Source organism: Eubalaena glacialis, chromosome 5, assembly GCF_028564815.1.
Source record: "Eubalaena glacialis isolate mEubGla1 chromosome 5, mEubGla1.1.hap2.+ XY, whole genome shotgun sequence".
Classification (NCBI taxonomy): Eukaryota; Metazoa; Chordata; class Mammalia; order Artiodactyla; family Balaenidae; genus Eubalaena; species Eubalaena glacialis.
The window spans coordinates 143311104-143327772 of NC_083720.1; the positions used below are offsets into that span (position 1 = coordinate 143311104).

Here is a 16669-nt window from a genome sequence, read left to right on the forward strand (position 1 = left end):
TTTACTAATTTTTTTATATACCATTCCAAAGATTACTGTAGTCTTGAAGTTTTTGATTAATTTAGTTATTAATTACAGAGTTTTCAGTGTTTCTCTGCAAAGTCTTTATCTCTCAAACAAACACTTAATTTTTGCTCTTAAAGTTGCCATCTGACATTTAATTAGGCTGTCAATAATCATCATCCCATATTTTTGAAAATCAAAGTTCTAAATTGATGTTAATTACAAAGATAAGACAATTTCAAAATGTAATTCCCTTTTGGTTTCTTGTTTGCTAGAAAATTTTTTTCTTTTCTTCAGGAAGATGTTTTGCTTCGTGTTTTTTCATCAGTTTTATCCCAGTGATACTGAAATATTTCATTAGGAAATTTTGACACCTTGAATGCTCTACAATATAAATGATTCAACTAAATGCTTTCATTTTGACCTAGATATGAACTGGAAAGGGGAAAGTTAGTAAAATGATAAGAAATTAGATATTTAAAAATATTTAAAGTTAAATTGCAGAGAAATCTTAGAAGGGCTGAGTTTGGGTAGCTCAGATACCCTTGGACTCAAATCTTGCCACATTATGAAATTATGTTTAATCCAAGAAAGTGAAAAAGGTTCAATCAACATATTTAGATTCAGAAATATTTTGATCCTTTCTACACTATACCATGCCTTTGTATTGATAAACAATAAAATTGAGAAGTTAAAAAATTTCCGCCATAAAATATGTATACTTTATTTGGAATGGAAGAAGAGTGAAAGTTTAAAATATAGTACCAGAAGTTAGGAAACCTAAATTTTGGTCTTACCTTGGTCTTTAATATGTTTTATAAGATTCTAATTTATCAGGGCTGAAACCCAGGAATATTCATTTTTAACAAACTATGTGATACTGAAATAGATGTTCTATGAACTACATTTTGAATGATAATTGAATTAGGTGGGAGACTGTTTCGAATTTCCAAGTTCAGGGAATTAACAAGTTTCCATGATCAGTATATGGAATGGTATTTATAACACCACACACAAAAAAAACCACCATAAAATGATTTTCTCACTTCCAGGAGGGAAATTGTGCTGGTTGTTTTTCTGGTTAATTCTTTTTAATTTTCTGCCTATAAAATAGGAAAAGGAGAATTGAATCATATGCATAATTCAGTAAAAAATATGCTCGGAAATACAATCCTCAAAGAACAGAGCTGAATCCTTTATATTTCAGTAATCCTAACTTCCAATAACCTTTTAGCAGAATCATACTTATTGAATGAAAGATGAGTGAGTAAAGTATTTAAAAAATTATCAAGATATATGAGGTAAAATTATAATTGGTATACTTTGAAAAATTCTCCCCTTTACTTTTGTGAATGAATAAAAATCAAAAGAATTAAAATGTGTTAAATATTTGTACCCTATGATAAATAGATAGGAATATTTCTGGTTAAAATTTTCTGTGTGTCAAAATTTCAAAGTTAGAGAGGAACTTAGGAATCATTCTTTCACCTTTTCAAAAACACATTTAGAAAGAACCTTCAATTCACTTACATTGTGATAAATCAGGATATAAGGCCTAATAAAATATAAGCTTTTCCTGAAGTTTACAATCTAGAATTAATCCCACAGGCAATACTAGATCACCCAAAGCAGGTTGTGAGAAAATAATCTGAAATTTAAGAAATTCCACCAGATTTTCTATGTGTCTTCTCTGTAGTTATATAGCATATGTAAAGGATAGATTATCACACTCTTAACTAGTCTAGAACTATATAACAAAAATCTAGATAGCTCTTAGATTTAGTTCTTAAGTAAAAGAGGCCAAAAGTACACAAATCGACTTCTTGTCTGTTAAGTACAGATGCTGAGGGAATGTTGGTATGTCAGAGATACCAATATGGCATATTCATTTTGGATTTTATGATTACCTCAACATTAAGGTCAATGAAAACTTGTTTGTATGGTTCCCAGCATTTATTACAGCTGTTGTTAAATATATATTTGATGACTAGATGAGTAGTGTATGTACACTTCATACACAAACACACATATACATGTAATCAGTTCATTGGGATAGTGCCTGAATCAGTTACCTTTAATAATATTTCTTCATTATTATTTGCTTAGTTAATATAAAAAATAGTCATGTTATTCCAGGGAATACCTTAATTAATAGTAAATGAGATTATAGGGAAGTTTGTTGTTTAGTTACCTAGCTGCTGTAATTAAGCACGTATTTTCTACAGTTGTTTACTAATGAAAATTGAGGGTAGATGCTATAAAACTCTTTGAAGCCCCAAAAATAAAAATGATAGTGCTGTTTCAATTGAATTAACATAATCTTTGGCATTAAAGATATTTTCAGGTAGAGACATGATCCAAAGTCATTCTTAAGTAACAATGATCAAAAGGAAGGAACAAAATATTTTGTTTTTGAAGGATTATTGTTTGGACTACTTTGGGCTGCTCATTTAAGTTACAGAATTTCTGTAACTTTCTGTACGTTTCTGTTCTGCTTTATTTTCTTGTGAATCCTTTTTTTTTTTTCTCCTCTATATGTGTAAATAAGCAGCTTTTAAGCAGCGTGAATAATCTTTTCTGAGTGAACAGATAAGAAGAGATCAGTAGTGGATATATTAACGTCACCCAGTAATTTGATGTTGTGGTGTCTCAGACATATCATGACGCTGTAAAGAACTAAGTTTAGACTCTCAAAAAATGAAATTGACATACAGTTTACTCAAGAATAAACTTTACATTTTAAATAAAATGTAAACTTAGGTAAATTTTAAGGATAAAAGAATGGTAGGACATTTATAACATTTTTAATTGTCCAAATCCATAACACAAAGACTTTGTTTAGTTATGTCTCAAATCCATTACTTAAATAAAAACAGAATTATGATATTTAACCTCTTCTTGTCATTTTATTTATTTAAATCACCATATATTTACTTCTGTGTATACATGGGATAAAAGGCAAACAAACACTGGATTTCTTTTTTCTTATTATTTTTCATTTTAATGATTTGTTCTCACTGGCATAAAGGTGCTTGTGTATCATTGGTACAATACAGTATTAAAAAAAGTATCGCAGTAAGATATATGATTATTTCACATGAAAAAGTGTTCAATTTATTAGTCATCAAGGAAATACAAATAAAAACCATGTTTCCAACACTCACTCATCAGAATGGCTAAAATTTAAAAAACTGACACTACCAAATGTTAACAAGAATGTGGGATAACTGGAACTTGCATGTATTTTTGATAGAAAGTTAAATGGTACAATACTTGCAATTGTATTTTATTTTACATTTGGCTATTCTGGTGGCTTTTGTGGTGGTGTCATACTGAAGTTTTAATTTGCATTTTCCTGATGCCTCAGATTTGGAACATCTTTTTTTTTTTAAGGCTTTTGTCTTTTTAATTTCTTATTTTATGCCTGTTCTTGTTTTCTTCACTTTTTTTCTGATAGATTCTCTCTCTCTCATATCTCTCTCTGCTGGAGTTCTTAATTTTGAACAAAATTCTTTGTCAGATATATGTACTGCAAATACCTTCTGGTTTCTGGCTTGTAATTTTATTCTAGACATTAAATAAGTTGTATTTAAATACATTGCTCTTCAATGTATCAATATTTTTCTTTACAGTTTATACATTTTGTGTCTTATATAAGCAATATTTGCTTACATTATTAAGAAAAAGAAGGTATTTGTCTATGTTATCTACTAAAAATTTCTGACTTTATTTTTCAGTTTTAGATTTATAATCCAGTTGATCCAGCTGGCACTGGTATTTGTATATGGTGCATAAGGGGCCAAGACACATTATATTTTACATATCGCTATCCCATTTAGCCAACACCATTCTTAACAAAGACCGTCCTTTTCCCACTGCTTTGTCTTGAATCATATATCATAAATCACGTGCTCACATACATGTTCTGGATACCATTTTCTGATCCATTGATCTATTTGAGTTTCTTGTTGCCAAAACCCACAATGTTTTACATATTAGAGCATTTTAATAAAACATAGTTTCTAATAGTACAAGTTCAACTTTGTTTTCTTCAAGGTTGTCTTGGTAATTCTTGGCCCTTTGTACTTTAATTAAGTTTTAGAATAATATGGTTAGTGTCAAAACCTTGTTTGGAATTTTATTGTGATTGCATTGAATGTACAGATAATTTGAGGGAAATAACTTGTTCCCAATATTTAGTTTTACCCTTCCACAGATATTTAGTTTCAGTATATATATCTTATATAACTTTTGTTAAAATAAGTTAAATAAGTATATGTAACATATATATTTTGTTAAAATTTATTTCTAGGTATTTAAAGTTTTTTGTTCTTCTTTTAAATGGCATCTTTTAATAATTTTATTCTATAGTTTATTCTGGTCTCATAAGAAGAATTGGAAAGTGTTAATATTTTCTAGAAACAATTGGCACATGATTAGTATATCACTTTCTTAACTATTTGCAAGGATTCCTCAGAGAAGCCATTGAGACCTGTAGTTGTATTTCTGGGAATATTTTTCTATTTTTAGAAAAATAAAGGTTCAATTTCCTTAATAAATGTTATGGTATTCAAAATTAGTGATGTTTTCCAATTTTTTAAAATTTTACTTCTAATTAAAAAATTTTGATATACAGTTATTTGAAATATATTAATGTATTTTTAATATCTGTGGGACTATAATGCTGACCCCTTTTCATTCTTGTTACCTGTAGATTTTAGTTTTTTCTCCTCTCTCTGCTTCTCCCTTCCTCCTCCCACTCTCTTTCTGTCTCTTCTCCTTCACTACCTTCTTCTAGTTCACTTCTTCCTCTTCCTCCTCCTCCTTCTCTCCTCCCTCCACCATTTCCTCCTTTTTCTCTTCTTCTATAAGACTTTTTAGAGATTTGTTAAGTTTTCAAAGAATCATTTTTGTCACTGTGGATTCTTCCATATTGCACATTTCTTTTCTCTTTCAGTGACTATTGTTCCTACCCTAACTTTATTTGATCCCTTCTTTTATTTTCTTTTGATTTTTGTTGATTTAATACATTTTGATTGATGCCAACCATTGTGTGTTAAAAAAATTCTTGAGATGATTTGAGGTTCTGCATGATGTTATCTTTCTAATGAGAATTAACTTTAGGCTAGGGAAAGATAATTTCAGTACAGGCTAAGATTGAATTGATTGGATACAGGTGTCCAGCTTGTTTTGCCAATTTCTTATCTTTCCTTAATATTATATAATTAGTCAGGAGTTCCAACTGAAAATCTAAGGTGTTTACCTTGGGGACTTCATCTTGGTGGGACTTGAACTCTAATTTTTATGTCCTCAGCTCTATGAGACTGCTGGACGTTTGCTATGCTTCTCAACTTGTGGGTGGCTGCTTGCCAGTTGGCAAATACCTTACATATAGAGGAAGATAAGAACTACATCTGACTTCTCCTCAGAAACCAGGCAAGCAAGAAGAGGGTGGAGTGAAGTATTAAAGTGTTGATAGAAAAAACCCCTCCAACCTAGAATCCTGTACCCTGCAAAATTATCCTTCAAAAGTAAAAAAGAAAGAAAATATTTTCAGACAAACAAAAAATTGAGGGAATTTGCTGCCAGTCATTCTGCCTGGCAAGAAATATCAAAAGTTTTTCAGAGAGAAGGAAGTAAAATAGCCCAGGATCTACATAAAATATGGAGGATCTACATAAAGAAAGGAAGAACATCAAAGAAGGAATAAATAAAGATACAATCAAAAATATTTCTAGTTTTAAAATTTTCATATTATTAATTAACCTAACAGAGAATATCTAACCATACTGAAGGGGAAGAATAATGTTGGAAGATTGATATTACTTCACATCAAGAATTACTATAAAGCTATAGTAAACAGGACTGTGTGGTATTGGTAATAAATAAATAAATAAATTAATTAATTAAAAAAAAAAAATAGTGTGCCCAGAAACAGACCCACATAGTCAACGGATCTTTGACAAAGAAGGAAAGGCAATGAAATGGAGAAAAGATAGTCTTTTTAACAAATGCTGCTGGAACAACTGGATACCAACATACAAAAAGTGAATCTGGACACAGACTTTACACCCTTCCAAAAATTAACCCAAAATAACTAATTGTAAAATGCAAAACTATAATACTCCTAGAAGTTAAAATGTTAGAAAATCTAGATGACCTTGGGTTTGGTGATGACTTTTTAGATACAACACCAAAGACATGATCCACAGAGAAATATATGCTAATTTGGACTTCATTAAAATTAAAACTTCTGCTCTGTGAAAGACAATGTCAAGAGAATTAGAAGAAAAGCCACAGACTGGAATAAAATATTTGCAGAAGACACATCTGATAAAGAACTGTTATCCAATGTATATAAAGAACTCAGAACACTACAATAAGGACATAAATGACCTGATTAAAAAATGGGCAAAAGACCTTAACAGACATCTCACCAAAAAAATGTACAGATGGCAAATAAGCATATGAAAAGATGTTCCACATTGTATGTCATGAGGGAAATGCATGTTGAAACATCAATGAGATACTACTAAATAGGTATTAGAATGGCCAAATTCTGGAACACTGACTACATTGAAAGCTGACAAAGATGTGGACAACAGGAACTCTCATCATTGCTGGTGTGAAAACAAAGTGGTCCAGCACTTTGGAAGACAGTTTGGTGGTTTCTTACAGACTTAAACATACTCTTACCATATGATCTTTGGTATTTACTTAAAGGAGTTGAAAGCTTATGTCTACACAAAAACCTGCATATAGATATTTATAGCAGCTTTGTTCATACTTGCCAAAACTTGGAAGTAACAAAGATGTCTTTCAGTAGGTGAATGGATAAATAAACTTTGGTATATCTAGACAATGAAATGTTATTCAAAGCTAAAAAGAAATGAGCTATTAAGTCATAAAAAAGACATAAAGGAACCTTAAATGCATAACAGAAATTAAAAGAAGTCAATCTGAAAATGCTAAATAATGTATGATTTGCAATTATATGACATTATGGAAAAGGCAAAACTATGGAGACAGTAAAAAGATCACTTGATTACTAAGCCTTAGGGACAAAGGAAGGATGAATAGGCAGAACACAGAGGATTTTTAGGGCAGTGAATGTACTCTGTGTGATACTATAACGGTGGATACATGCTGTACTACAATTGTCCAAGTCTGTAGAATGTACAGCACCAAGAGTGAGCCTAATGAAACTGTGGACCTTGGGTTACTATGGTGCGTCAATGTAGGTTCATCCATGGTAAAAAATGCAGCAGTCTGGGAGATGTTGATAATGGGGAGACTATATATGTATGGGACAGGGGTATATGGGAAATCTTTTACCTTCCTCTCAATTTTGTTGTGAATAAAACTGCTCTAAAAAATCTTAAAAAAAAAAAAAAGATGTATCCACTGCTGTAATGGCTGGCAACGTATTAGTCCACCATCTCCAGGAGCTGCAGTGCTCAATGGCAGTATAAATTTTTAACAATTCTTATAAATGCAAGTCGTTTTAAGGTGCTGTAATTTACCAGTTTTAGAATGTAGCAACTCTAGGTGTTGGGAGTATGAGGATAGTTTGGATAAGCCACTAATATGTTAATATATTTCTTATAAATAGTCTTGTCTTGTGCACACCCACTAGTTAAGAAAACTGGGTTTACCTATTGTTATGATTCTTATTTCTTTTAAAAAGTGTAGGTGTTCAGAAAGTTGATGTTAACTTTTTTTCTCCCTCTCCTTAACTTACATTCACAAACTTTCGTAAAAGATGATCAATTGAACATAGAGTTAAACACTTCTCCCACACAGGCTTCTGCTTTATTCATCAAATTCTATGCTGAAAGGAAAAAAAAAAAATGCCACATCTGTAGTGCTTAACCATTTTTAACTAGAATAAGAATTCTGAGGAGTAATCTTTCCCTTTCCAGTCTGACACAAGAGAATTGAAAAAGGACTGCAGAGGGTAAATCTATATGGTTTTAAATGGAATCTTTCATAAAGGTTAAGGTGGAGATCTCAATATAGATATTGAAATATCAAGGAAGAGATGTGTCATTTGCATAGTCGTTTGAATTTCTGAGAGCTTTGAATCTATAACTTAGTTCACTAAAATGGGGAAATGTAAGTTAATGTCATTTTACTGATGAAGAACCTAAGGGGTAATTGTTGTTTTGTCCAGTATAAGATTAGAACTGAACACTCCTGACATGATCTGATCTTTTTCTAAAATAATCATACACTGCATATTGTGCACATACTCACACATGCAGTTTTAACAGTATGTAGAATATATCATACACACAGATCCCCTAAGAGCTTTAAACGGACAGAGAGCAGTTCTTTATCTTACTCTCCATATGCACACTCCAGTTTTTGTTTACCAAGGAAAATCCAATCAGTGCTTTTGGAGTTTATGGGTGTTTATAGAATTCTTTCATCCTATAAGGTATTTCAAGCGGTTTTATTGCAGCCATATCGTTTCAAGTTTACAGTACAATTCAAACAGCTCAGATCTTAGATAAAAAACCAAGGATGAAAGGATGATTGCCCACACCGCAGTTTAAACAGAAACTAGAATCTGCATTACACTTTGCGACAACACTTTTCAAATATCTCAAAACCACGACACTAAGTCTAACCCTGAACAGGAAATTATCCTAAGGCCTGAGTTAAAATTTTTTGTTTTCATGAAAATTAATGAATACATATTTTGCAAATATATTATAAATAAATTTGTAAGAATTACTGAATTAGGATATTTTCATTTTATAAGTTATTGATAAGAAGGAAAATAGTAAAAATCACACCAGTCCCACAAATTAGGAGTCAGTGCCCTATAAGGGGCATTAGCAGCTTTCAACAGGACCATGGACTGTGAAAGCTAAAGATGATTTTCCAAGTGGCCGTAGTAAGTAGTGGTGATTTTGTCATTGTAGAATCATCCCCAGCATCTGAAGCTGTTTGGGAGGTGGTAACTCAGGCCTATAGAGACGTGTATCCAAGCGTGCTCCTGTTATTTTACACTCTGTATTGATTGCCCACGTGGCCTGAATTGAAATGGGGTGGGAGAACAAACATAGGCATATTTGCCTGGCTGTTTGAATGATTCAGATCAGGTTCTTCAGCAGAAATGCTCTGGCGGGTGGGAACTCTAGGTCAATAGCCTAAAATTCAAGCGCAAGAACTTTTTTTCTTAGTTGGTGGGGGGGGGAGGCCTTAAGGAGAAAAGGAGAAGGATAACATTTTGAGAAACCTCAATTGTATCAGTTTTTATATAGGGATGGGGGGGCTTGAAAATGAGCAGTAACTTAGAATATACTTGATCCATAACAAAAGCTATTCACTTAGCCATTTTGTAGCCATTCTCTCTCTCTCCTCTCTCTCTTCCTATGCTCTTTTTTCATCAGTTTCAGGGCTAGGCTACATTCTCAAAAACCTCTGCCCATTTCCTTCCAGGCCCTCGTACATACACATCTCAAACACACTGTATCTCACTGCTAGAGCTAGGCATACCCAAGAGTGTACATTGCATTTTCCGTGTCAGTATAACTCCAGTGACCATATCAGTTAGTGAAGTCAGACCCTCTCCGGCTGGAAGTGTAGAAATCCTTTCAAATATAATATTCCCTGCTGTGTGTTTCTGTGGCAGTTTACTTTTTCTGAGGAAAAACTCAATGTCTGCTTTCTTATCCACTGGCCTTTATTTCCCCCTGTAACATGGTACAGCTCTAGAATAACGGCTCGTTTAAGAGCTATTACAAAAACCCCTCCAGGGTACTTCTTTTGGGAGAAAAAAAAAAAGACTTCAATGACATTTTCATAAATCCGCTGTTTCACTACACAGAATTCTGTAAATAGAGATAAAACATCATGAGGATGGACAGGGCAAACTTTGATATACTTATGGGAAGAGTGATGTTTGGGAAGTAGGCTGGCACCTACTTTGTATTCACACTTTGATGAAGCTAATGCAAGCCTATGTTTCTATATGCATGATGCACTCAAAACTTTAGTGGGTCTGGTCCACTTCATTACAGGGGTTCCACATCGTGGTGCTCGTATTTACGGGTCACTGCTTCTTGCATGGCTGTGACCTGTGTGGCAAATTTTCAGTCACATTCAATCCTATTGTACTCATACCAGCCTGGCTTCAAATCCCAATGCGTAGACATGAGAATGGTTTAGAACCTTTTTTGTTGTTACTGCTACTATTGTTGTTTTTGGATACACAGAAATTTCTCTGGTTACTATGGAATAAGAATGCATTAGTTTTATTAACTGTGTACAAATTCAACCAATGTTTCAAGTATTTTATGTTGTTTGTCCTATTTAATCTTCAAAACAACAATGTGAGATAGGTATTATTATACCCATACATTATATATAAGGAAACTAAAGTCTGGGAGGTTAAGAAAAGTCACAAGTTGGCAGAAATAAGATTGAAACTTTGGTCTATCTGCCTCCATAGCCCAGTTTCCTGCCACAGTGTCAAACTATCACATCCTATGAATAAATTCACAAGTATACCCCAGCCTGCTAGAAAGTTGAAATGCATTAGGTAGCTTAGGACTCTTTGTTTAGAACTGGTAGCTGACTTGAGATCTCAACTTCTTAAGGTGCAAGGTGGAGGATAGGTGGATTATAAGTAGTTGTGTGCTGGTAAATGCAACAATCAGCTCTCTGGGAGTAGAAAAAAAATCAATGTATCGAGCCCTGGCTTGTAGTGTTTGCTGGTTTCCAAGGTATAAATACTCTTACTGTGGCTGATTTCAAACTACCAAATATACATGACTGATTAAAAGCTGGGAAGGGATTTGCATAGCACACTTCATATGTAGTACTTCTACCATACAGGTAAGGATAGATATAATTAACCTCAAAATAACAGTAAAATGGACAATAGTAAATAGTGAATAATAGATACCAGTAAATTATAGTAAAATAAACAGGAAATGATGAGTTTCGTGTATTTAGCTCTATGATTTTAACATAATTTATTTCACTGTAAGTTTATATAATTTAATTTTTAGTAATGCCTGTATTTAACCACTAGCTCGCAAAATTCATGACAATTTAACAGTTGATTCCCAGATGGATATAGGGCAGCTCCAGCACTCCACTGAATAAATGAAAATATTAATGGGAAAAAAATAATGCAGGTGTACCCTCAGCAAAAGATACAACCCCATTATGATGAGGCAATTAATTAAACAGAATTGAAAATGGCCCTTGAGAAAATGGAACTAACTTATAGCCTCCTGTGCTAGTTTCTTAGTCTCTTGTATGTAAGTATTTAGGTAGACTTATCATGGGTAGAACACTATGCAAAAATTAATCTTTCATTAAAACATCACAAGACACCAACATCCTTAAAGTAATATTTCTTTTTTCCCCCACTGCTCCATCCCTTCCTCAGAGCTCATCCCCCCATTCTCTAACCCTTGGTCTCAAAAATTGCCAACTGAAAAGACAGTGGTTTGGAGGCAAGAAATATGAAGTTTCAGCTTGGCTTTTCCAATTACTGAAAGTGAAACGTTGAGTAAAATGCATTCTCTATGAGACTGGGTTTACTAAATTATTAAGTGAGGGCATTCACCAGGTGATCCCTAAGGTCTCTTCCAGCCCTAACACCGTGAGATTAATATCTCTCAGGATATTATTTGGCTGATCAGTTTGACTTTTGCTCACCATCATGGAAGTTGAACACAGGCCATCAATCAGATGGACACTCACAGTTTGTTTTTTCTCCCATTGCTGTCTTCACAAGTAGATCAGATCAACTGTTTAGGAATCCAATTTGATTTGTACTACCCTGGATATAGTCCAGCAAATTGAACATCATGATACTACCTTGGTCAGTTCCTACGCATACTGTTTGCCATAATTCCCTTCCTGATTAGTGGTAAACACATCCCCGATGGCCTGTGGAGGATTTGGATGAAATAAAGGTTTGAAAAATACATCTAAATGACATTCAAGTTAAAAAGCATTTCCTTAAGAGCTTGTGGTCACTAACATTAATGAAATATACTGTGCCACACCTGCTCATCTAATCTTAGCAAATATAATAGTAAATCCTTAGTAAATTCCATCAGCATTTAAGCAAACAAGAAGGAAATTTGTTCCTTAAATCATATGATTGGATTTTGCCTTGAAATATCTCATTGTTCTTGAAAATATTCTTTCAAAATATTTAATTTCTTAGTTTCTGTGATTCAGATAAGTCAGTTTAATACAAATTATTTTTTTCAACAATGAACTGAAACTAGTTCTAATAAGTACAGTTAAAAATAGTCCAACAGCACATGTAAGACAAACAAAAATATCCTTTACAAGAATGTGCTGTACTTTTATTGTTTATTTAAAGTGCTTTGGGATGGAGATGAATTGGCTTATCTACTGCAGCTCACTATGGGGAACTGCTCATTTGAAAAGCAGGATAATCTCAAAACCCTTGAATATAGCTGTTTTAACATAGTCACAAAAGGCCAATCTAAATATAAAACAGTTCCAATAATTCTCTATAAACCTATACCATACCATATTTACAAAGTAAAGACGGAAGTTACCTAGCTTTTCATTTTCTTCAACATCTCATTTAATTCAGTTAACCTAATCTATTTGCTTACCTACTCTATTCATGACACTGGGCTAAGCGCTTCAAGAGATGAAAACAAAAACAAAAAACTCTATCTGAGAGAAGTGGTGACAAGACAGATACAGAGTAAGTGGAAAAGTAGCTCCCTATTAGCACATGACCTCAGGAAAAATTAATTAAATAATCTGAACTTTGATTTCCCATCCATGAAATGAGCATACTATTGATACTTAAATCATATGTTTGATATGAGAATTATATGATGAATATATTAAAAAGATATTTGAATGTTTCTTGGAACATAGTGTTATGATACATGTTATAAGCAGTTGTTGGTTTATATTTGGGGGAGATAATGAGCATACATTTATATAGGTCTCGTGTCCTAGTGATGATATCCGGAATTTCCTTTCCACCCTCATACTTCTTTCTCATTGAATTTGCAGTTTTAGGTCCCAGAATTTCAGATGAGAAAACAGGGACTTATTTAATCCTGCTTTTTGGCTGCAGTTGAGGTGGACACCTGGTCCAAGCTTGATTAACCCAATTCCTTCTCCTAGAAATTTGAAATTATAATAAAGAATTTCCAGTGACTTTTGGCAGTGAAGCTGGAATGCATGGAAAACTGGAGCTAGAGAGAACCAGAAAGAGGCAGTCTGCAGGAAGAGAGATAGGAAACCACAGAGCATTATGGAAACCAAGAGAGTAATCCTTATTTCTCAACCCGCAGTTCTTAATCCCAGACCTTAGTGAGGGCCTACTTTTCTTCCTACCTTCTGTGTTCTTCCATAAATTTTATTTTTTCTTTAGGTTTGTGACGAGGATTTTGCTTATTTATACCTAGACAATTCCCTACAATCTACAGTAAACAATAGTACCATGGTTTGGAGTTTAAAGGACTTTAAATTGTGGTACAGTAATTTCAGAGTGGCCATTTTGGTTACACAGATGGCAGTGCATACGTCCAAGGAGATGATATTCTTAAGACCAAGTGTGAAGAGCAACCTCTGGAGATGTGCACTGAAGCAGCCACTGTAAACAGCCCTGCTCCCTACAACTGAAAATCTTTGTCTGCTGGAACTTATATAACTTTCTTTTGTTTCTGGGAGTAGGGGACTCAGAATGCAAAAAAGGATCAGATCAATGTCAACAAGTATTTATTAATGACCTAATATATGCAAGGCATGATGTTAGGCCCTCGGTGAAAAGTAGTGAATAATGAGTGTCTTTCCTCAAATTACTCTGTGCACATTTTTTGAAAAGCAATGATCCTGGAAAAAATGGGAATGAGTAGGAAGAGTGATATAAAATGACTTTTAATGTTTTTAATGAAATTAAAGAAATATAGGATCCAGTGAGTCATCACATTGAAGAGCTCAAAACAACTTGGGGATATTCTGATTCTGTGAACTTGAGAAGAAACGCCCAGTGACACAGGGAGAATAGACAGAGAGGTAGCACATTTAGAATTCACTTATTTATAATTATGCCTACAGCTTGTCCTTATTAACAATATCTTTCTTTTCCATCCTGTAGGAATGCTCATTTCAAAGCATTCTATGCCAAAACATTTGACTTAATTTTTGCTTTATAGCCCACTCTTCAGGACAGATTGTGAATTATCCTAAGCCTAGAAAGGTAACAAGAATACACAAACACTTGCATTCCACAGAGAAATGTAGCTAGGAAATAGGAAGTCATGTGTACAAGTCTAATCTCTTTTTATTGAATTCCATGAGAAACTCAGATTCCCACATTTTTTTTAATCCATCAAAATAAAAACCTACTGCTGTAACGTAAATAAGACCTTTATTTAAAACAACAACAACAACTTTTAAATAAGGTAAAGTATCTGCAAACAATAACTTGGGGAAGGGATGGAAAGCCTAAGAAGGGAATACAAGATATGGGAAAGGAATAATATTAAATATTCATAATGATGCCTTCATTTGAATAGCTGAAACTGCAGGGAGAAAGGTCAGAATCTATGGGAAACAGGGGCTCTGTAGTTGCCTTCTTCTGATTTTATGTGACCCCAGATCCTGACATGCCTTTGTAGGACTGCAAAGAGGGATCTGTGTGGGGTTTTGTATAGAGAAGAATATGACTAGGAGACATCAGGAGTTATTTTTGGGGGGAAGAGAATTTAAAAACTGATTAAAAAAAAACCGCACACACACACACACACACACACACACACACACACACACACAAAAGAGAATTCCCTGGTGGTCCAGTGGTTAGGACTTGGTTCTTTCACTGCCGAGGGCCCAGGTTCAATCCCTGGTTGGGGAACTAAGATCCCACAAGCCATGCAGCGTGGCCAAAAAAAAAAAAAAAAAAAATAGATTGCCAATTTTTATTCCTTATAAAGTCTATTTCCTTTTACAGCCATTCTTGTTCTGCTCCAATGTCCACTTTAAGAGGACTGAGTAGGTGAGGCGGATAATGTACTCATTCTTTGGATCAGTCTCCTACTGCAGCAGGTAAATGGGGGGCAAGGGAGGGAGTAGTGGAAGGAGGGTTAAGCACACTTGTATGGCATAGGTATAATGTTTTCAGTCATTACACTTCAAAATCACTCGTAATCATTCCTAAAAATTATCTTTCCCTAAAATCTGTGGAGAGGAATATTTTAAAAATATGTAAAAGTATATGCATATATACTAATAATAGTATAATTAATTCGAGGGAAAAAGAGCTGTTTTTAGAAGAGAAAAGAGAAATGAAATGTGGTTTGCTTCATAGTTTTTAAAACTTGAAGTTGTGAGATACTGGTCCCTGGGAACTGACACAACACTGAAATAATTCCTAAACGTGGCCCTCACCACCCACCCCTCCCCCTCTATCCTGAATCTCTGAGCAACTTGAAGGGAGGGGTGTTTATTTTTATACCCTAGCTCTTAGCATAATGCTTGGCACAGAATTCATACTCCTTATTTTATTTTTCTGGAATTGGAATTGAAGTGAATTAAATTTCTTGGCAGTTTTTCTTGTTATTGATATTGTTACTACCTTAGGATCCAGGCATCTAAGCAATTTTTTTTTTCCCACAATATACTTCACTTTTACTTCAGATACTTGCTACTCACACATTTCTCCTCTTTGGCCCAGTATTAGTTAACTTGTGCTGTGTAGCAAACCATCTTAGTGATTTAAAGTAGCAAATATTATATTTCACATGGTTCTGTGCATTGGCTAGGTTGTTCTTCTTGGCTAGGATGGTTCAAGTGGAAGCTGCAGGTAGCTTGATCTGGTGGTCTCAGCTGGGTCTCTTTGCTCTAAGTGGTCCCTTATCTTTTAGTAGCCTAGCTGGACTTCATCACATAGTGATCTCAGGCTTCCAAAAGCGGGAAGAGAAAGTAAGCCCTGATGCACAAGAACTTTTAAAGCCTTTGAATGCATCACATTTGCTTGGCTAAAGCAAACTGTATGGCCAAGCTCAGATTCATTGTCAGAGAAAAATACTCAAAAGTGTGGATACAGGAGACTATGAACCAAGTGGTTGCAAATACTTGATCTCATATTTGAACATGGTCATACTTCAGAAGTCTCTCCCTTGGCACCTTGAAAACCAAGCATCTGATCCATCCACAATTCTTAAATTTTAGGCCTAATTTTTATGTAATTAATGACCCCCTCATTGAGAAATTAGCGTTTGCATTCAAATTTCCATAGTGTTTATATTTTTAACCATAATTCCCTAAGCTATCCCCTGTTGACAACTCTGCTTCTCCTAGCTCTTTCTCATTTCTTTCACTCTAGCATCTTTGTTATATAATATTTTCATATTAATTTCTAAATGTTTAGGAATATATGAATACATGTGCTCTAGTGCTGATTTTATTTTAAGTCACATAGTGTGCTTACTGGTCACATCCCCTAGAATATTCTTCCCAACAGTTTTCCAGTACACTTTCCTTCTCATTATCCAGATTTCAGTTCAAATGTCACCAACTCAGAGAGCCTCAAACAAAGTAGTTCTTGATCAGTCTCCCTTATACCATTTCTGTGTTTTATTTTTGTTAAATCAGTGTGTTATTTATTTTGTATTGTTTATTACCTTACTTCAAA

General features: G+C 33.9%; 1 non-coding gene across 1 annotated transcript; it reads left to right on the forward strand.

Moving 5' to 3' along the window:
- The first annotated feature begins 14817 nt into the window (after positions 1–14817).
- Positions 14818–14890, forward strand: TRNAE-UUC (transfer RNA glutamic acid (anticodon UUC)). The gene has a single exon. It is a non-coding gene; the product is annotated as a tRNA-Glu (tRNA).
- Positions 14891–16669: the final 1779 nt, after the last annotated feature.